Source organism: Dipteris shenzhenensis, chromosome 22 (assembly GCF_047967505.1).
Source record: "Dipteris shenzhenensis isolate YYH24624 ecotype China chromosome 22, Dip_SZ_1.0, whole genome shotgun sequence".
NCBI lineage: Eukaryota > Viridiplantae > Streptophyta > Polypodiopsida > Gleicheniales > Dipteridaceae > Dipteris > Dipteris shenzhenensis.
In genome coordinates, this window is record NC_141617.1 from 50,099,156 (window position 1) to 50,120,956 (window position 21,801).

The 21,801-nt window shown below is 44.6% G+C and overlaps 1 protein-coding gene and 1 pseudogene across 4 annotated transcripts in view; one reads left to right on the top strand and one right to left on the bottom strand.

Moving 5' to 3' along the window:
* LOC147888243 (uncharacterized) overlaps window positions 1-21,801 on the top strand; it is a 159,664-nt gene that overhangs the window by 25,291 nt on the left and 112,572 nt on the right. The gene's annotated exons all lie outside the window — the stretch shown is intronic.
* LOC147888244 (uncharacterized) lies at window positions 19,255-21,625 on the bottom strand (annotated as a pseudogene).

A 21,801-nucleotide genomic window follows, 5' to 3' on the forward strand; every position in this document is an offset into this window, starting at 1 on the left:
TTCGGAATATCCTTTGATATGTCTTCTATAAAACTGGACAAACCCCAAGAATGATCGCAACGCGGTCAGACTCTAAGGGATTGGCCAAGTTAGTATCGCAGCCACTTTCTTCGGATCCATTTCTACCCCCTGTGGAGTAATTATGAATCCTAAATATTCAAGCCTAACCATACACAGTATAGTTTTCTTTTTATTTACATAAAGACTGGCTTTCCTCAAAGTATTGAACACTATTCTCAGGTGTTCACGATGCTCAGTAATACTTTTACTGAACACTAGAATATTGTCAATAAAATGTACTACAAACTTTCCGATATACGGACGTAGTAAATCGTTCATAAGCATGACGAATGTAGCCGGAGCATTGGTAAGTCCGAAGGGCATTACCAAAAACTCATAATGACCAAACCTGCTTCTGAAAGCGGTTTTATGTACATCCTCGGCTCTAATCCGGATCTAATGGTAGCCACACTTAAGATCTATCTTGCTGAAAATCATGGCTCCATGTAATGCATCTAGCAAATCATCAATCCGAGCCATCGGATACCTGTGCTTAACAATGATATTATTCAATGTTGTGTAATCTATACAGAGGCGAAACGTATCATCCTTTTTCTTCTTTAATATCACTGGCGAAGCAAAAGGTGAGGAACTTGGTTGAATCTGCCCCAACTTGAGGTATTCTTCGAGTTGTCTACGTACCTCCGCCTCTTCAGTAAAACTCATTCTATAGGGAGGTCTATTTACAGGTTCTGCCCCCGGAATCAGTTCAATTTTATGCTGAACGTTCCGCATTGGAGGTAACCCATAAGGTAGTTCATCTCTAAAACATTCAGAGAACTCCTTTGTTATAAGATTAGCCAACTTGGCCATCTCACAGCGGAAGAATCATCAACCGGCTCTACCGATGCTGTGCAAAGGAATAAAAACTCTTCTTGAGCTTTTCGGATTTCCATCACGGAAACCAACGGTCCTTGAGGTATATCTTTCTCACCTCGCAAGACATAAAGCACATCATTCATCTTGAATTGATATACGTGCTTTTTCGAATCAATGGCTGGATTCTTCCTAGAATGCCACGCCATATCCAGGGCTATATCTGCATGAGCAAGCTTGGTCATTTCAAAATCAAGCTTCTCAGTATAGTCCTGAATACGAAGCTCCAACTGGGTAACCCTTTGGTCCCATACTTCTGTTGAACATCCATCTGCCATCCTGACTGTATACGCATAGTCAGATGGACTTGTCTTTAATTTTAGCCTCTTCACGAGCTTGGAGTTAATCACATTTGTGAGTTGACGCCGAGTCAAACAACACAATGACATTATGATTGGCCACTTGCCCTTTCATTTTAATTAACTCCATATCATTAAAGGTTGTATACCCCGTTGCTGCGGGCTTAGATAGGATGTTATCAGGTGCACTCGTTACTAGCTTAGCAACAGACACACATAACAAACAAGGTACTAACCTCTGAGAAGATCGCTAGCTGAATCTGCATCTCTTCCGCTCTGAGACTTCCCTCCATCTCCACGTCGCATTCTGAGATCACCATCTCAGCCATCCGACGATCTTTGTTACGTGGACAATCCTTCCACTGATGAGGCTGAAGGCAACCAAAACATAAGCCTTCTCTCCTCGCTTTTTCCCTTTGTTCTGGGTTTAAGGGAGACTTAGACCAAGCCCGGGCTGCCATTGGGGTTACTTTTCTTTTCACTCCAATGGTGGTACTTGGTTTAGGAGTTTCAGCTAGTTTCGCCTGCTTGGCTTGACCACTCGGCTGAGAACTACTCCCTCTACTAATCCATTTCTTCTTAAACCCAGATTTCTTCGGATACCCATATTGGGTTCCGACCTGTGCAAACCCACTTGGTCTGCTGCCCTTGGCATCTTTATAGTTCAGGGCTATGGCTATTGCATCATCTAACGTGTTCGCGTACTTAGCCCGAACTTCCATTTTTATTCGATCATTCAATCCAAATATGAAATCTTTCACTTGGATTGATTGAGGCAGGGGTTCATTAACCTTCATTACACTCTCTCGAAACTTATCAGTGTATTCTGCCACTGACAAATTTCTCTGACGAAGGTTTCTATACTGATCCCAAGCTCGGGATGCTTCGTCAGGAGGTAAGAAGTGTTTCCTGAATTCTCTTTTAAACCCCTCCCAGGTAGTGGATGCTATACCATCTTTTTGTTGCTTAATCCACCACCGATCCGCTGCCTCACTAAACATGTGGGTGGCCTCACGGATCTTCTCGATGTCATTTCTGATTTCACAAATGGCGAACGCCTCGTTCCATTTGTGTAACCAGGTCTCAATGACATCGGAACTACGGTCGTTCATCCGACCAGAATACTTTTCCGGCCTGTAATTGGCAATATTTGGTACTTTAGCCTTCCTAGGCTCGACCGTATGGACACTAGACTCCGGTTCCATTGGAGCCTTTCCCTTCTCATCTGGAGAAGGTCTGGTAGACATACTGTGTATCGCTCTCCTAAGTTCAGACTGCCCTGCATTGGCCTGTAACTGCTGCGCTAATAGTTGTTGCAAGGCATCTTCAAGTAATGCAATCCTGCCAGATAAGGTATGAGCCATTGGGCGCGACACCTGCTGGGTTGGCCGGACTCCTGACTCACTAGGGTCTCTCCTGGAAGCCCCTTCTTCTGCTTCCATTCAGTTCAATGGGTGTTTTGTTTTGTTTTGTTTTGTTTTTTTTTAAAACACCGCTAGAAAACTGTATTTACAACTGACACAACTTAGGGTACTGGCACTCCGACACAATTCCCTATACTAGGGAATTCCTGCAATCCCACATGCACACTGACTAGGCATTTGACACAGGCATATATCCCAAATAGCGCTTTTCCCTATACTAGGGAAGCTCCTGTACACTAACTCTGACTGAAGCACATAGGCATAATCTCAAGCATAATCTGTCCCTGCTACAGCATCAAAGCTTCATGCAGACTAATCACTTACGAGATCCTGTTTATGAAAGCAGAGCATTAACCGACTAAATCAAGAAAAAAAAACACGGAATTGATGGAGGTCAAAGAGAGCTCCCTGGTCATCAACGATTTCGTCACAGCCTTCTTGGATCCATGCAAATCCAACCAACAGTCTCCCGCACTGTCTACACAATCCCACTGCGTGCATGACCCAGGGAAATGCGTTCAGCTTCGCCCTCGCTGTCTAAGTCCTGAATACGTGGCCAGCTGCTCGTCGAATAGCGCTCCACCATGTGTCACGCCATGCTGCACCTTGGAATCCCTCGATACATATCTCTGTCACGCTTCCTTTCACAAGTGCGTTCCGTCAAAGTCTTTCATAATCTCTGTTTGCGTGGCCTCTTATCCTTGCCTACGTTCTCTGGCTACGGGTCGCCCATCCATGAATCATCGAAGGCCTCCTGTCATGCTATCATTGTTTCCATCGTAGACCACGGGCAGCGCCAACCTTCCGTCGTAGACCACGGCAGCGCCAACACCTTGCTCACGGGTTATTTCGTGATCACCCCTAAAACATTCGTCGAACACGTCGCAGGTCAGCGTTGATCCCGTCTGTCTGTCGTGCGGAGGTCACAAGTAATCGAGTCGCCACACCTACGCTCCACGCCTGCTGTCCGCTATCACCGATCAAGTGATACACCCTTCAACTGATAGCACTAACAATACACCATTCGTAGCTTTCGTCACAGCTCACGAACCCCTTCCCTTGGTCTCTTCCCTTGGGCTCTGATACCAATTGTTATGCACTACATCTATTTCCTACTGTAAATCACGGGAGCAGCACCAATTCTTTCCTCCCATCCAACCTTGCTGAAGCACACGAGCTGACAGAGAATTACAGTCAAAAACATACGTGAATACTTTGTTCTCTTCTCTCTCTAGCTTCAACAAGCCCCATCTCCCTAGATGGATCTAGATGCCACATGTCATCATCATAGGGCCTTCCTAATGCAACATTTCACCCCTCTCTTGGGATGCTTTAAAATCCTTTGCCCCTAGGCACATTCCTTGCATTAGGCCCTTAGCCTTAGATCCACTTAGTCTGGTGCTATCAACCCTCACCTAGGACCTTGACATTAATTCCCTCCCGATCATTTACATGAAGCGCAAACAAATGTATTACAAATATAGATCCTTTAAGGGAAATGTCGACTGATTCTTCCGAGGTCATGCTACCTCGGCTAGAGCGTAACACAAGTAATGGAAGCTGAAGAAATGAAGCAATGGAGTAAAAAATGAGCTGCTGTAATGAATTGCTGCAATGATGAAAAGAGTACAAAGTACACCCTATATGATGAAACCCTAAGACAAGGTGTCCTAGTATTACTAATTGTACTAACTAGTGCATGACCTAATTGTACCAAGTGTCCTAACTGCCTATAACTAGGCCTACAAGGCACATACCAAGGAATTAGTGGAACCTATGGATAGCCCATAGAATGGCCTAAAACCCCCCGTCCATGTCATGGTTGCACATGCTCATCCTGTAGGAATATAGCAACTGATGACTGTACAGAGCAAGCTTGCTAGAAAGCTTCAAACTTAGGTCGAGGAAGAGCCTTCGTAAAGCGATTTGCCAAGTTGTCTTCAGTGGGAACATAAGACAATTGAATAAATCAAACACTGCCATCCTCATAAAACCGGGCTCTAATGGTGTGGATACTGGTTTGTAATCCTGGAACTGACAATGCTGCAAAAGCTGTCCAATATACTTGGATTGTGACATCAAAATACCCCCCTCACTGCCAGCAAAATGAATGCCCAGATAACAATGCAAAAGACCAAGATCATACATAGCAAATGTCTTCTGCAAGTCAAGCTTAAAAGCTGCAATTTGCTCAGCATGTGTCCCAGTCACAAGCATGCCATCCACATAGAGTACTAAAATCAGCAAATCTGTCCCACTCTTACGGATGTAAAGGGTAGCCTTTGTAGGGCTTTTCCGAAAGCCAAGACTAAGCAAATGAGCATGTATCCTGGAATAGCAAGCCTGGGGTGCATGTTTCAAACCATAGAGGGCTTTCTTTAACCGGCTACCTTCCTTTTAGAACCTGCAACCTCAAAGCCAGGCAGTTGGGTAACATAGACTTCCTCTTGCAAGTGCCCATGAAGAAGAGCTGTTTTAATATCAAGTTGATGTACCTCCCAATGAAAGTGGGCAGCAAAGGAAATAACAATCTTGATAGTAGTGATCCTGGAAGTGGGGGCAAAAGTCTCCTAAAATTCAATGCCTTGCTGCTATGCATAGCCCTTAGCAACGGTCCACTGAACCATCAGCTTTTCATTTAATCTTGTATACCCACTTAGTCCCAATGGCATTCTTACCAGGTGGCATGTCACATAACTCTCAAGTGTTATTCTGGTGGATGGAATCCAATTCAGCTTGCATGGCTTGCAACCGACATTCATTTTCAAAGGCATCCTTTTGGCATAATGGCTCTTCATTGCATGTTGTAGCAACCAATGCAAAAGCAACCAAATTAGCATGTTCTTTCCTGACAGCTGCTCTAGGACGGGCTGGCAGAGGAGCATCTTGTTTGCTCCTCTGCCAACAGGGAAGTCTTTTGGGCTCTTGAATTTCAGCTCTCTCTTGGTCAATGGCCCTATGCACAACATCCTGATCAATTTGAGGATTATCAGGCTGTAAATCATGCTGATTTTCAGACCACACGTGGCTGTAAATGACCATTAGGAGGAGGAGGAGGAACCTAAGATGTATCATCATGGGAGTCTGATGGAAACAAAGGCATCAAGCTGTCAAAGATATCTGTGGCATCAATAGTGGGCTGTTTTTGACAGTCCAACAAAGGCATAGATGAAGATTCATAAAAAACAACATCCCTACTAACAAAAACCTTGCCTGTGCAGGGCTGGTAGAGCTTGTAGCTCTTGCTTTCGGATCTGTACCCAAGAAAAATGCATTTGACAACTTTATCATCCAACTTTGTTCGTGTCTGAGAAGGCACATGTGCATATGCCAAGCAACCAAAAATAGTCATGTGAGAAATCCTGTGCTTATGACCGGTTCAAGCCTCATAAGGTGTAATGATTTTCAAAGCCTTTGGGACATCTGTTCAAAATATAGTTTGCACACATAACGGCATCGAATCATAGTTTGTTAGGCAAGTGCATGCCTTTTTACATACACCTGGCCAGCTCCATGGTCTATTCTTTCTCTTAGCCACGGGATAATGTTGAGGAGTATAAGGCACAGTGCATTGATGATGTATCCCACGTGAGGCCAAAAAATCAGCAAATTTCTTTGACATATATTCACCCCCTCGTCTGTATTGATGTGGGCAATTTTCAGCCTGCTTTCATTCTCTACCAATGCAATGAAATGTCTTAAACATGCAAAAACTTCAAATTTGGATTTCAAGACAAAAATCCAAGTATATGTGGTAAAGTCATCAATAAAGGTGACAAAATAGTAAAATCCCCCAATAGTTGCAACCCGCATGGGACCACAGACGTCACTGTGAGAATCAAATACAACTTGCGAGACACACCAACTCTCCCATCCTTGGGAAATGCAAAGTGGTGCATTTTTCCAAGCAAACATGCTTCACAGACATGCTTTGAAGGCATTTGCATCTTAGGAAGAAGAACAACCATATCATCTTTATGTAACTTCACCAAATCTCCAAAGTTGAGGTGTCCAAACCTCTCATGCCATAAATGAGTATCTGCCATGTTAGAAGCATCAAAAGCATAAGCACTTGCATCTGCAAGTCCAGCATCATCCAAGCATCTGTCATAGGCATCAAGTCTGTAGAGGCCTCTAGTCAATGTGCCAGTCAACACCATGGTAAAGGCATGTGTAGCATCGTAGATTGCACACCTAACACCATCAAATAGAACCTGATATCCACAAGTGGCTTTGGCTGAAATGATATGAGGTTTTTGCAGAGGCCTGGTACATAAAGTACATTGTTTAGAGGGACTAGATAACTAGATATAGAAGTAATGGCAACTTGCCCAATGCCTTTTACTGAATAATGCATTATTGGCACATGTAACTGGCCCCCCTTTGGTGCATTTGGAAGTGAGCTGAATAACTTCTCGCAGGAAGTGATGTGCATGCATTAGAAACATCAGAATTTGTCATGGAAGCTGAGAGGGTAAGAGTGAGGGAGTTGAACAACGGGGAGAGAGTGAGAGAAGGGGAGACACAAAAGATGTGGGTGTGAAGTGTTGAGCCAAATCACAAACTCATAGGTTTTATTAGGATTAGGCTTTCACCCTATGACTGTCTTAAGACAGTCATAGGTGTCATAACTTTAACATAAGGGTGGCAATGTGCCTTTACCCCAACAACCTCCCACCTAAAGGCCAATGTGCCTAAAGGGGAGAAAAGAATAAAAAATTACAGCAATATACAGTTACTGTATACAAGACCATAAAATAAGAATGGTCTCATCCTAATCCCATGATGTGGCGACAATGTGCAAACCGCTCTGTAGGCAAGCTCTTAGTGAGCAAATCTGCAGGATTATCATCAGTATGCACCTTCACAAGCTCAAGTCGCTTGTCTTCCAGTACCTCCCTGATGAAATGGTATTTCACATCTATGTGCTTGGTCTTTTGATGAAAGACCGGATTCTTTGCCAACATGATAGCACTCTGACTATCACAATGCAAAACTGGCATATCTCCTGTAATGCCCAAATCTCCCACCAGCCGAGTAAGCCATATTGCTTCCTTGCAAGCCTCAGTGGCTGCAACATATTCAGCTTCAGTAGTTGACAGTGCAACGCATTTCTGCAACCGAGACACCCATGATATAGCACCTCCTGCAAATGTGAAAATATAACCGGTAGTAGACTTCCGGTTATCTGCATTCCCTGCATAGTCTGAATCTGTAAAACCATGCACCAATGCATCCTGCCTACCATAGCATATGCACAAGTCTTTGGTACCCTTGAGATACCTCAAGACACCTTTCACTGCTTCCCAGTGCCGCTTGCGTGGATTTGCCATATACCTGCCGATGACTCCCACCGCAAAACCAATATCCGGATGAGTGGCAACCATGGCATACATCAAAGAACCAACTGCAGATGCATACGGAACCTTGGCCATTTCAGCCTTATCATCATCTGATCTGGGGCTGTCCTTACTGCTGAGTTTTAAATGTGGAGGCAACGGGGTACTAATAGACTTCCCCCCCTCCATTTTAAACCTTGGCAGTACTTTGTCAATGTACTCCTTCTGTGACAGAAACAAAAGTCCCTTGGACCTGTCACGAATAATCCGCATGCCAAGAATATGATTTGCATCACCCAAGTCTTTCATGTCAAAAGACTTATGCAGTTGTTTCTTCAAATCACTAATCTCCTGCTGAGATTTGCTGGCAATCAGCATGTCATCCACATATAGAATGAGTAGCATCAAACTGCCATCCTTTGCGCGTTTGGTGTACAAGCAATGATCGGTTTCACACCTATGATACCCTTGGGACTGCATGAAGGCATCAAACTTTTTGTACCATTCTCTTGGCGCCTGCTTGAGTCCATACAAGCTCCTCTTGAGCTTACACACAAGCTGCTCTTTCCCTTTAACAGCATATCCCTCTGGCTGACTCATGTAGATCTCATCATGGAGATCTCCGTGAAGAAAATCAGTCTTCACATCCATCTGACATAAATCCATGTCCTCATGAGCAACAAGAGCTAACACTGCTCTCAAAGTAGTCATCTTGATGACAGGGGAAAAGATCTCATCAAAATCAATGCCCTTCTCCTGCTTAAATCCCTTGGCAACCAATCTGGCCTTATACCTCGGTAAAGCATTTGAATCCACTTTGACTTTGTAAACCCATTTGCATGGCAAAACCTTTCTGCCCGCAGGTAGCTGCACCAAGTCCCATGTATCATTTTGAAGTAGGGAGTCCATTTCTGACTGCATGGCTTTCTCCCACTTCCTTTTCTCTGTTCTTCCCACAGCTTCCTTGAAGCTGGAAGGCTCACCACAATCTGTCAGCATGATAAAATCAGCCACATTATTGGCTCCTGGAACAAACCTGTCAGGAGGCCGTTGTACCCAGGTGCTCCTCCTAACAAAATGTTCCGGATTAGGCTGCTGTCTAGCCTGTTCGTCATGCATGACGGGTGGCTGTACCACCATATTTGGCTGTTCTACAGCCCCATTTGCTGGCATATCCAGTGGTGCATCATTGGCAAAATTGTCTGGCTGATTTTCAGCCTGTATACCCTCTTGAACAGGGTTATCTACAGCAGCCTGCTGCTGCATATTAATGGGCATTCTTTGCTGTCCGACATCATCATAAACAACCCTCCTGTATTCCACAGGTTGCACGGGTTCTTTGTGTACACTATCCTCTTTAAAGATGACATCATTGCTGCGTATAATCTTCCGTTTGACGGGATCCCATAACCTGTACCCCATTTCACCTTCGTCACCATAACCCATAAAGATGCATTTGAAAGACTTTGGCTCGAGTTTGGTGCGCAGTTCTTTGCGTATATGAGCAAAGCACTCGCAGCCAAACACATGTAAGTGCTTATATGAAGGTGGCTTGCCAGACCACACCTCCTTTGGCACTTTCAACTCCAAAGCCTTGTTCGGCGACCTGTTAATTATGTGAACTGCTGTTTGCACGGCTTCTGCCCAAAAGCCATGGGGCAATGCAGCATAAGACAACATACATCGAACCTTCTCTAGAATAGTTCGATTCATCCGCTCACTCACATCATTTTGAGATGCATTATGAGGGGCTGTGAGTTCCTGTTTAATGCCCTTAGCTTCGCAAAACTGCACAAAAGCATGTGACACTCACTCACCCCCATTATCGGATCTGAGGCATTTCAGCCTGCGACCTGTCCGATTCTTAACCTGAGCGACAAACTTCTTGAAAGCATTTAAGGCATCGCTTTTATGCTTCAACAAATAGACCCACACTCTGCGTGTGGCATCATGAATAAAAGTAATGAAATACTTTGCACCCCCTAGTGATAGCTGTGGCAGCTCACACAAATCAGTGTGCACTAGATCAAGCGGTGCTCTATTTTGGGGAGTTCTCTTATGAGGAGTCATAGAATGCTTGCCAAATATGCAATGATCACAAGTAGGCAAATCTGAAAAAGAAAGAGGCGGCAGATAACCCAAACGTGACAGTTCTTGCATTCCTTTAACGGACATGTGTCCCAACCGGCTATGCCACAATGAAACCTTTGGCAGCTCGGTTATGGCAACAACATGATTACCTACACTGGAAACATAAAGAGGGTACAAGGTATCACTCTTATAACCCTCAGCCACTACAACCTGGCCATCAGTAATCACCCATTTGGAATCCCCAAATGTGGTGTGGTAACCACTGTCATCCAACAAGCCAGTGCTAATCAGATTTTTCTTGATTTGTGGCACATGGCGAACACCATCAAGCATAAATATGCGTCCATCAGGGAATACTATCTGTATACTGCCAATCCCTGCAATCTGACATGCATAGTTGTTCCCAAGGTGAACAACTCCATGAGTACCTGTGTAGGAAGTAAACCACTCCCTATGAGGAGTAACATGAAAAGAAGCACCTGAATCCAAAAGCCAGGTGTGCATGTCATGGCCATCAATAACCAATGTATGTGCAATTACAGCAGAAGAGCATAAAACATCATGCCTGTCACTTTCACTGTCTTCTGCTGCAACATTCACTGCATCCAAGTCATCTGCCTTGGCCTTGCCTTTGCCTTTGCTTCCACTGCCTGCATCCTTTGCCTCAGCCTTCTTGGCTTTCTGATCCCGTATAAACTTGAAGCACTTAGACTTCACATGTCCCTTCTTGCCACAGTAAAAGCTTTCAATATCCTTTTTGCCACGGGACTGACTGCGGGATTTGGACTTGCCAGCAGATCTTCCCTTCTGCTGAGTCCTGCCTCTTTTCTGTACCTGCAAAGCATTTGAAGACTTGCTGCCCGCATTATTCTTCTTGCTCATCTCCTCCATAAGGAGAGAGCTCTCTACATCAGCATACATAAGAGTGACATTTGAATTAGACAGGGTGGTCTTGAAAGTGTCCCAACTCTCAGGGAGGGTACACAACAAGAAAGTAGCCTTGAACTCCTCATCAAGGTTCAACCCCTGTGCAATCAGCTGTGTAAAGATGGCATTGAACTCACTCAAGTGTGAGGTCATAGCTGTACCTTCCTTCATGCGAAGATCAACCAGCTTCTTAGGTCTTTTCAGCCTGAACATTGAACACAAGAGAATCACTGAGAGTAAGCATGATAGCAGCCCTAGCGGACAAATCTAGCTCCTCCCACTCATCATCTGACATCCCAGATGGCTTGACACCCTTCACCCTTATGGGCTTAGAAATCTTCTTTAGCAGAAGTATATTCAAACACTGTTCTGCCCATAATGCATAATTGTGTGCCCCTTCCAATTTCTTTATGTTCAGATAAGGAAAGTACTTGACTCCCTGTAAGTCAAAAAAATGACTAAATAAAATTCTGATTTCTCAGGAAAACCTGCTCTATCAAGAGCCAGGAGCACTCACAATAGTGCTGTTTTTATTGTAAAAAAAAAAATCTGCAGCAAAACAGAAAATTTTCCCTCCAATTACTGTATCTTCTGACACACTGTACCGTGCTCAAATAGGCATAAAACAGTAATTTCAGAATGCTGCAGCTGTTCCACAAGTGCTTTATCAGTGCATCATCAGCTGACGAAGCACAAAACACTGCTGTCCTGGACACTTTTCCCACCTCAGATGAGGTATTGCACTGATTTTATATGCATAAACCACTTATCATACACTGTTTTGTTCACTGACAAGAGGCTCCAGACACTTCAGCCTGTCACAAACCTGCAACAGAGAATGGGACAAATCCCAAGCAGTCACCCTTCTGCCAAGGGGATAAAAGGCATCTGAAGGTCTCAAACAGTAACTCAAGTGCTCACAAGCAAAATCTGGGCAAAAGCCCCTTGATTTGACACATGTACCAAGTGAAAAACACCTCAACACTGAGGTAGCATACAAAATACAGCACTCTTCTGGTACTTTCACCTGACAATGTAATGCATAAACGGCCCTGTGTACACAGTAACAACACAGATCCCAACGTACAAACACTGAAGAGAAAATCTTTTGAGCACTGTCAACGATGGACAGTTAGGGACCGAGTAAACTCGATGCGCCCTGGCCAAACGTGGCTCAACTGAGATTTTTCAAGGTGTCGTACACAGAAATGTCACTGAATACACTGCGGAAACAAGACCAATGTGAGCACCCTGGCTCCACACTGCCTCAAGGCATACACTGCATAAACTGCCAGGCAAAAGCCCTTTGAAATTGTCACCCAAAAGCTAAGATTTGCACTCAGCAAAAGCATAAAAGCCCTCTGCAAAATCAAGGCATTTGACCTTCCCGAAACAAGATAACTGTGCAACCACCACACACTGTGGTACTAGTTACCTCAAGCACGAGGGACAAGAGGGTACTTGCTGTACCTTCAACACACAGTTGTGAGAACTGAACAACCGGGAATGTGAAGCAGAGTGCTCTCTCTTTTTCTTCTTCCAAAAAAAAAAAAAGCCTGCTGTACCTGCTGTACCTGCTGTACCTGCGCAGGGTACAAATCCAAAGAAAAACAAACGATCTGGTCCTCCCTGACGCAGCCTCCTCCCTGATGCAGTGACCGTACGGCGGCGTCCGTACAGTATGACCGCTTGTACGGTGTCCGTACGGCGGTACAGACGGCCGTACCTGACCGTACGACGACTGTACGGTGCACAGTTTTGGTTGCGCACGCGCAGCTAGCAGCAGCTAGCTGCCGCCGTACGGACGGCCGTACCTGACCGTACGACGGCTGTACGGTGCACAGTTTTGGTTGCGCACGCGCAGCTAGCAGCAGCTAGCTGCTGCTGCGGCTAAGGCTGCCCCGCGCTGCCTCGCTATGCCTGCGCGTTGCTCTGTGCGCGTCGCCTGCGCGATGCCCTGCTGTTGCTCGCGTGCGCTGTCGGCGCGCTGCCCAGCTCTACCCGCACGTGCTGCCTTGTGCGCTGCTCAATGTCGAGCTCGCTGCTGCCGCTGCTGAGGGCACAAGGCCCGAGGGGAGAGGGAGGGGTAGAGGGAGGGGTAGGCAGAAGTGGAGGGGGAGAGATGAAGGCTCTGATACCAGTTGAGAGGGTAAGAGTGAGGGAGTTGAACAACGGGGAGAGAGTGAGAGAAGGGGAGACACAAAAGATGTGGGTGTGAAGTGTTGAGCCACACCACAAACTCATAGGTTTTATTAGGATTAGGCTTTCACCCTATTACTGTCTTAAGACAGTCATAGGTGTCATAACTTTAACATAAGGGTGGCAATGTGCCTTTACCCCAACAGAAGCATCATGAATGTCAGGATTATATTGACAAGTAACAAGAAAAGCCCAATGCTGATCATGTGCAAAATTAGCTGACTCATGTCAATCATCTAGATTAGGAGCACCAGAAACTGTAAGACTTGACTCCTGCTTTCTCTTTTCAGATGCAATGCACTTTTTGCACTCAGTGATGTCATGCCAAGGTTTCCTGCATTAGTTACATCTCTTTTTCTTCTTCTTCTCCCTAGAAGTAGATAAATCATGGGAGTGACCAGCATGTGTATAAGGGGGCTTACCAGCTGAAACCTTCCATTTGCCCTCGTTTTTATGATGTGCAACAAAGGCTTGTTTGGTAGCCATAGAAGCATTTCTATTAACACGGCTTTGTTCTTGCTAAAGTAAAAGGGCAACTAGTTGGTCAAAGGAATACTGGTTGGCATTGCTGCCTGCAACCAACTGCAAAGTAGTTGCAAAGCTCTGGTACGAATAAGGCAATCCATCAATTGTCATGGATACAAGATGAGAGTCGGGGACTACCTCATCAATATTTGCCAACTGCTCTTTCAAATCCTTCACGCTGGTAAGATAGGCGTCCATATTACCACCGTCTTCAAGCAAGAGTATGTGCTCCCACAAGCAAGAGAAGACCTTGAAATGGAATTACAGCAAGAGTATGTGCTCCCACAAGTAGGAGAAGACCTCGAAATGAGTGCAGCAGCAACCAGAAGTAAGAAGCTCTAAGCCCGATGTGAAAACCCAGCAAATGAGAGCAAGAGGGCTGCAAGAGAGGTCTCTAGATGCCAGCAGCAAGCTCCAAAGCTCAAGTTGGTGGGTGTAGGCATTTCAAAATGCAGCAGCAGGCCACCAAATCAGCAAGTCAGCTGATGTAGATGCTTCAGAAAGCTGACACAGTTCAAGAGGCGGCTGTTCTAGGGATGTTGTAGGCCTTGAAACAGCTCGGGGGTAGCTGGAACAGCTCCGAAATGTGCAGGTCAGCCAAGAAGAGTATTCCGTACAGCTGTAACAGACCACAGGTGTGGGAGGCGGCTGTATAAATGCTCCAAAATGCTGTAGCAGGGCAGAAATGCAGCACCTAGGTGGTTGCGTATGCAGCAACAGCCCCAAAAAGACGTTTTCCCTTGACAAAAGTCCTCCAAATGCTGTCGGCTGACCACACGCGTGAACGTGCCTTGGGAAATGGGCCGGCCAGCAAGAGAAATGAGCCAACCAGCAGTAGAATAGACCGCGAACTTCTCAGGGAAGCTGCCAATGGCTGAGGGAAAAGGTCCTTGACCTGCTTTGGTACCACCGTAGACTAGGGCAAGCAATGAAAGCTCAAGAAATGAAACAATGGAGTAAAAAACGAGCTGCTGTAATGAATTTCTGCAATGATGAAAAGAGTACAAAGTACACCCTATATGATGAAACTCTGGGACAGGGTGTCCTAGTGGTACTAATTGTACTAATTGGTACATGACCTAACTGTACCAAGTGTCCTAACTGCCTATATAACTAGGCCTACAAGGCACATACCAAGGAATGAGTGGCACCTATATATAGCCCATAGAATGGACTACACTTATTTGGAGCATATAATTTCAAAGAAAGGGATGCATATGGATCATGCTAAGATACAAGCCATTCAAGAATGGCCTGAGCTGAAAACTATACATGAAGTACGCATCTTCTTGGGCCTCTGTACCTATTATAGGAGATTTATCAAGCACTTTGCTGATGTTGCCACACCTTGATGATCCGACAAAGAAGAATGTAGTCTTGAAATGGGGTGAACCACAAAAGACAGATTTTAATACTCTCAAAGAGAAGTTGACTACTAAACCAATTATCCGTGACTTGTACAAGGCCTTTGATGTAGATTGTGATGCTTGTGGAGAGTGTGTTGACAGTGTTGGGGGTGCTCTTCATCAGGACGGTCATGTAGTGGCTTATGAAAGCCGAAGACAAGATGCTGAAAGGCATATGGGAATTTATGAGAGAGTTACTAGTTGTAATACATGCCATAAACACATGGAAGCATTATTTGTTGGGTGCTGATTTTACCGCTAAAACTGATCATCAGAGTCTGAGATATTTCTTAACATAGACTAAGCTCTCAGAAAAGCACATGAAATGGGCAAATCTACTGTCCATGTTTCATTTTCAGATTGTTCATACATCAGGAACTCAAAATAGAGTGGCAGATGCCGTGTCTCGAAGACAACAAATGCAAGAGGTGCAGCGTACAAGTCAATATTCCATGAAAGATGGGTATCTATAATCTGATGAGGGATGACTGCCAGGCGTACATTACTAGAGACATGAAATAGAAAATTTTGGAGAATGCCATGCACCTCCGTATGTTGGACATAAAGGTATTGAAGCCACTACTCAAGCCTTGGAGAGAGATTTTTACTAGTCAGCCTTGCGCAAGGATATACGTAAGTTTGTTACAAAATGCCTTTCTTACCAGAAAGTTAAGTAGTACAGTTGGCCTATTGATGGCTCTCGCCTCAGGCACCCTGGGAGAGCATAGCAATGGACTTTATCTTTGATTTGCCACGATCAAAGACAGGGAATGATGGGATATGATTATTATAGCCTGAATCAGCAAACAGGCCCATTTTATTCCAGTATGGAAGACTATTAAGGCATACCATATGGCTAAAGTTTTATGGCTCAGATCTTCAAGCACTATGGTATGCCTAAGTCCATTGTCGGTAATCGAGATCCTAGAATGACCAACCTATTCTGGAGAGCTTTGTTTGACAACATGGGAACGAAGCTGAATTTCTCTTCTTCTTTCCACCCTCAAACAGATGGTCAAAGTGAGGTAGTAAATTGATTTTCTGAAATGCTATGTGGTTGAGCAGAAATCAGAATGGGAAAAGTATCTCCCATTGGTGGAGTTTGCTTAAAATGATACTATCCATAGCTCCACAGAAAAGCCCCATTTGAGGTATCTATAGAAAGGTTGATTCTGCCACCTATTCTCAAGACAAAAGATGAGATATTTGTAGCTGATCAATATGTTCGAGACCTCGAGACAGCATTCAGCCAAGTATGGACAGTCATAAAGAGATAAGAAGAAGCACAAGAGGGTTTCATATAAGCACAGAAGGCAGTTAAACCTCAAAGAAGGAGATTGGGTGCTTTTGAAATTTGAGAAAGCTAGGCTTCGCAAGTTAAAGGCCAAAGAAGAAGTCTATGCCATATTGTCTACCAGGTATTAAGGACCCTTTCGGGTCACATAAGAAATCAATGAGGTAGCATACAAGCTGCAGTTGCCGATCACTCAATTGATCAGGCAGCTAATGAGGAGCAGGTTGTCATTAGACAATGGAAAAGAGTTCCAAGGTGGCTCCTGGATACTCTATGGGACAGCAAGCAAGCTGAGCCCTTGGCTGCTTGCACTAGAGGGTGCACAAAGGCAAATGCATGGCAATCGGCTTCATGTTGCTTTGGTTGCTTGTAATAAGAAACCTCTCTGCCATTTGAGAGTAGAGAATGGATGGATGCAATAAGAGCTGAACTTGATTCCATTCATGCAAATTGCACATGGGAGTTGTGTGACTTGCTAGCAGGCAAGCATGCGATGGGCACTAAGTGGGTTTACAAATTGAAGTGGAAAGCTTGTGGCAGTGTGACCACTACAAGGCTTGCCTTGTTGCAAAAGGCTATGCCCAACAACTTGGCATTGACCTTGAGGAGAAATTCGCTCCCACTTCACGCATTATGACTATTTGGTGCGTCATTGCTCTTGCATCCCACAGGCATTGGGAGTATCACCACTTGGACATTAAGGCTGCTTTCCTTCATGATGGGGATTTATTGGAAGAGGTCTATGTCACTCAACCTTTAGGATTTGAGGACGTAGGTTCTAAAACTCAGGTATGCCGGCTGAAAAAGGCCCTCTATGGTTTGAAGTAGGCACCATGGGCATGGTATGCCAAGATACATTCTTTTTTGCTATGCCTTGGGTTTTAAGCAGCCCTACTTAGGCCACTCTTTATGTGTGGAAGAGAATCAGAATTTCTGATTTTAATTCTTTATGGGGATGACATGCTTATCACTAGGCCTGACACACAGAAAATTGCAGATTTCAAGGCAGCTTTGCAGAAATCATTTGCAATGTTAGATATATGCAGGTTGCACAATTATTTGGGCACCTAGTTTGCTTATGTTACGGGGGCATAATGGCGGGTCAATTGGATAGGTCCTGTAGCACTTCCAATTCAAGGATTGGAAGCCGGTTTCCGCTCCATTAGAACCTGGCTTCCGTTTCTCCTCCGAAGATGGGTGTGCCCCATTTGATGCCACTCTTTATCAACAGACTATGGGCTGCCTTATTTACTTATGTTATACTTGGCCTGATTTGTAGTATGCCGTTTTCGAGTTAAAATGTTATACTTGGCCTGATTTGTAGTATGCCGTTTTCGAATTAAAATGCTATACTTGGCCTGATTTGTAGTATGCCGTTTTCGAGTTAAGCAGGTACATGCACAAGCCCAACACATAGCATTGGCAGGCAGCGAAGCGGGTCACCCTTTACTTGAAGGCCACACAACATTTGGGATTGTTCCGTAGTGATTAGTCTTCATTGGATTTGTATGCATTCATGGATAGCGATTGGGCAGGTTTAATATGACATGAGGGTGTCTCATAGTGCCAACTGTCTTATGCTGTGGCTCTTCATGCATTTCTAGTTCAGCAAGAAGCAACCTATAGTTGCTACTTCCAGTTCTAAAGAAGAGTACATGGCAATCTTCATAGCCATTGCAGAGTGTGCTTGTCTTTGTAAGTTATTTGCAGATCTTGATGTCTTACCAGGCCTCCTCGACAATGATCTACATTAACAGCTAGAAGGCTTTGGCTGTTGCGCGCAATTCTGTCTTTCATGCGCATACCAAGCACATTGAGGCGCACTATCATTATGTTCGAGAGTGCCTGTCAGCTGAAGATATACAGTTGACTATCATAAATTGCTATTTCCATCTTCGGCGAATATGTGCAACCATGATATAAATTCCAGTTATACGTGAGATGTACCTAGGATACTTCAGCCATACCATTGGGGGGGGGGTCTGTTAGCCTTCGTCATGGCTGAGTCTGCCCTTCACCTCCGGAGTGCTGACAGAAACTCAGTACGAAGACTTTGTATAAATGGATGCTCAAGTATGTGTGGGTGTGTGGATTTGTATGTGTGAGAGCATATTTTTATGGTCTACACCCACTGTTGGGCGCTGATGATGTCAGTGGGGATGTCATAGTAGCTAGTCCTTGCTATGCATGATGGAGTTTATGGTTTTCAACCTTGTGAGTGACTATCATGAGATTGAAACTGCACTATGTTGTGTTTTTAAAGGATGAGTTTGGGAATGTTCTCGGATTCACACTTGTACTTTCTTTATCATCCATTTGCTAGTACTCTTCGTTTTCTTTAGTTTGTTGTTTGCATTCCAGTCATAGTTCCCAGAATTTTCAGAAATGGGGAAATGAATACGGGCGAGAAATGGTGTTTTGGAGTTTCGGCCAACTGGAAGAAACGGTGGAAACGGATTTTTGGTTTTAAGGTTAATTATATATATATATATATATATATAAAATACATATGTCATACATTGCGAAGTTGAAAGATAGTACATACATCTTCAAATTTCACAACAACTTATAACTTCAAAGAATTCAAAGTTCGGCAAAGCCGCACACGTTACATCAATTACCATAGATGATAGATCATAAATGACAAGTAGTTTGGGGCCTAGGCTGAAGCCTCATAAAAGTGAATACAAAACATGATCCATGTCACATGTGACATGACAAAATCCTATAGTCTATGCTCTAGCCAATACAAAACATGATCCATATGATATATCGGATCCAAAAATCTGACAAGCGTCATGCATGCTCCAAGGATCACTCCTCAACATCTATGCTGTCATCTGTTTCCTTTGACTCCTGAGTGTCAGCCTCAGATGAAGATAAGAGAGGATCTTGCTCCTCTGGCCTTGCTGAAGTGGAAGCGATGGATACGGCTCTCGATCTCTGTCTTTGAGAGTGGGTAGAAGAGCGAGTGGTGTGGGTCGATGCTGTCAACTCCTCATAAAGTAAGGAGTACATATCGTGCTCTTCCTGTGGGATCTCTGGAATGAACTTCACCTTCTCAATGGCGATCTTGTCTACATTCACCTGAGAAGGCTCCGGATTCTTGGCATTCCTTTCAAGGAGCTGGAGGTTGCAATGACAAAATACCAACCTGTGTGGCTGAGAGGTACTCAACCTATTTCTCTTCTTTGTATGGAAGAGTGCCCAATTGCTCCAGTTCCTCTCACATGGACCGAAACTGTCAAATGGCAATGCATTTCTGCATACATAATTAGAATTTAGGATTTAGAAATTAGAATTAAGTAGAATGTAAGTTGTAACTCACACTATACTATGTTGCATGATGCATCATGCATGTAGCTGAAACTTGAGTGTATGAGGTAGTAAATTACTAGTGTGGGAGCACAATTCCCATACTTCTCCCACTATGAGACAGGTTGTAGCTGAGTCTCTTGAAGCTTTGCCGTCTCTCGACCAAAGCTCCCCCATATGGTTGCGAAAGGCCAAGCGATCCTCCTCTATACGGCCTTGCATGTATACATCACCATGGGTCACCGCCCTGATGTATGTCATGAAGCCATCATCTATCCCATCGCTTATTCCATATAGCCTTGATCCGCGCAATCCTTTAGAGAACAAACCATGGATAAAAAACAAGAGTTAAGAGACCAATGTAAAGCATGAAGACTCAAGAGTCAAGACTCGAGTGAAATACAAATTTATATATAAGGAAAAACATACGGAGACTTACTGCTCTTATGTCAAGTATGGTTGCTTGTTGAGAGACACTCCAATCTTGCCCATGTACTCATGTAAAAGGCCAAGAGTGCTCCCCTCCATGTCTGTAATGGGCAAGATTGTGTAGATTGGATTGAGAGTTTTGATCAAACCTCTACCCACGAGTCCTCTCTCATGATTGCACGCATAAAAGCTCTTGCCTTAGGGCTCTCTCTCTCTCTCATCCCACTGCAACCACTCATCTGAGTACACAGTGCGTATCAACTCTTTGTGAACTTGGAGGAGTCTCTCAAGCACAATGGACATATATGCAAATGTGGTGATTACAGGCTGCAATAGTTCAAGATTGCTATAGGGCCGAAACATGCTCAAAACTTTTGGCCTCTTCTTCACAAATTCTACCATGCTTTGTGCAGTGCGAAAGATGAAATCAACTCATTGTATTTCACCTATGTTCTGGATCAATAAGTCGAGGCAATGTGATGCACAGGGGTTCCACACAATACCTGAAAACTCGTCCTCTAGCATAGAGCCCATAGACTTGCAATTTTGTCACTACCTGCACAACATTATCAGGCCTTGTTTGCATGATTGCCTCTCGTATATGACCCCAAATAAATAAACCAGTAACTGTGAGACTTGGGAGGGAGGCATCAATGGATTTCAAAAACATAGTGCCTTTGCAACAAGACACTAAAATATTGTACACATCCCGCCTGTGTACATCTAACCATCTGTTGGTGCAGCCATACTTCTTCCTTGTTTCCTTCAAGGGCTCTAGCTGCACTTCTATGCATACTCTTTCCCGCTCGAGCTCACGCACTCGCAAAGCTTCAGATGAAGGGCCTTCCCACTCGCATCCAATGCGACTGATGGCTCTCATGGTCTTCCTCCATTGGTTTGTCTTGGCCACATGAAAGGGAATGGCACACCGTATGAACAATCGGGTGAGCTCCCTAGTTGCCTGTGCCATTGCCTGCTTTTGAAACCCAGCTTGGATGCTGGCCCTTCGTACAGAATTTCTAGGTAGTGGAGGAGTGGCTCGTGATACATCCTTTGGCAAAGGAGTCCTCTTTGCATGCACAGCCGACATAGAGGAATGGCCACTCTGTGACTCTGTATCTCTGCCTCTCTTTGCTGCCCCTAGTGCTTGACTTGAACTACCTTCCTCCTCATTCGATGGATCCACAGAACTTGAATCTTTGGGAACGCCCAAATGCTTTCGCCTCCATTCTTCAAGGCTCTCCTTAACATCTTGAGGAACATAGGGGCATGGCCCTACATCTTTGATTGGCACATGGGCAAGATGGTCCTTCACACAGGTGACACTTCCTGTTTTTCCCATTCCACAAAATTTGCATCTCCACTTCTTAGAACCACCAGACCCCTCGTAGCTCCCCAATTTCTCTACATGTTTCCAAAATGCATTCGGAGTCTGAGCCATGCTGAGGACTCAGGAGAGCAAGGAGAAGAGGGCAACGGCTGAGGAGAGCAAGGAGAAGAGGAGAGGGCAAGGAGGAGAGGAGAGGAGAGCAAGAAGGAGAGGTTGGAGAGGAGAGCCAGGAGGAGAGAAGAGGGAAAGGGATGAGGAGAGCAAGGAGGAGAGGAGAGGGCTGAGAG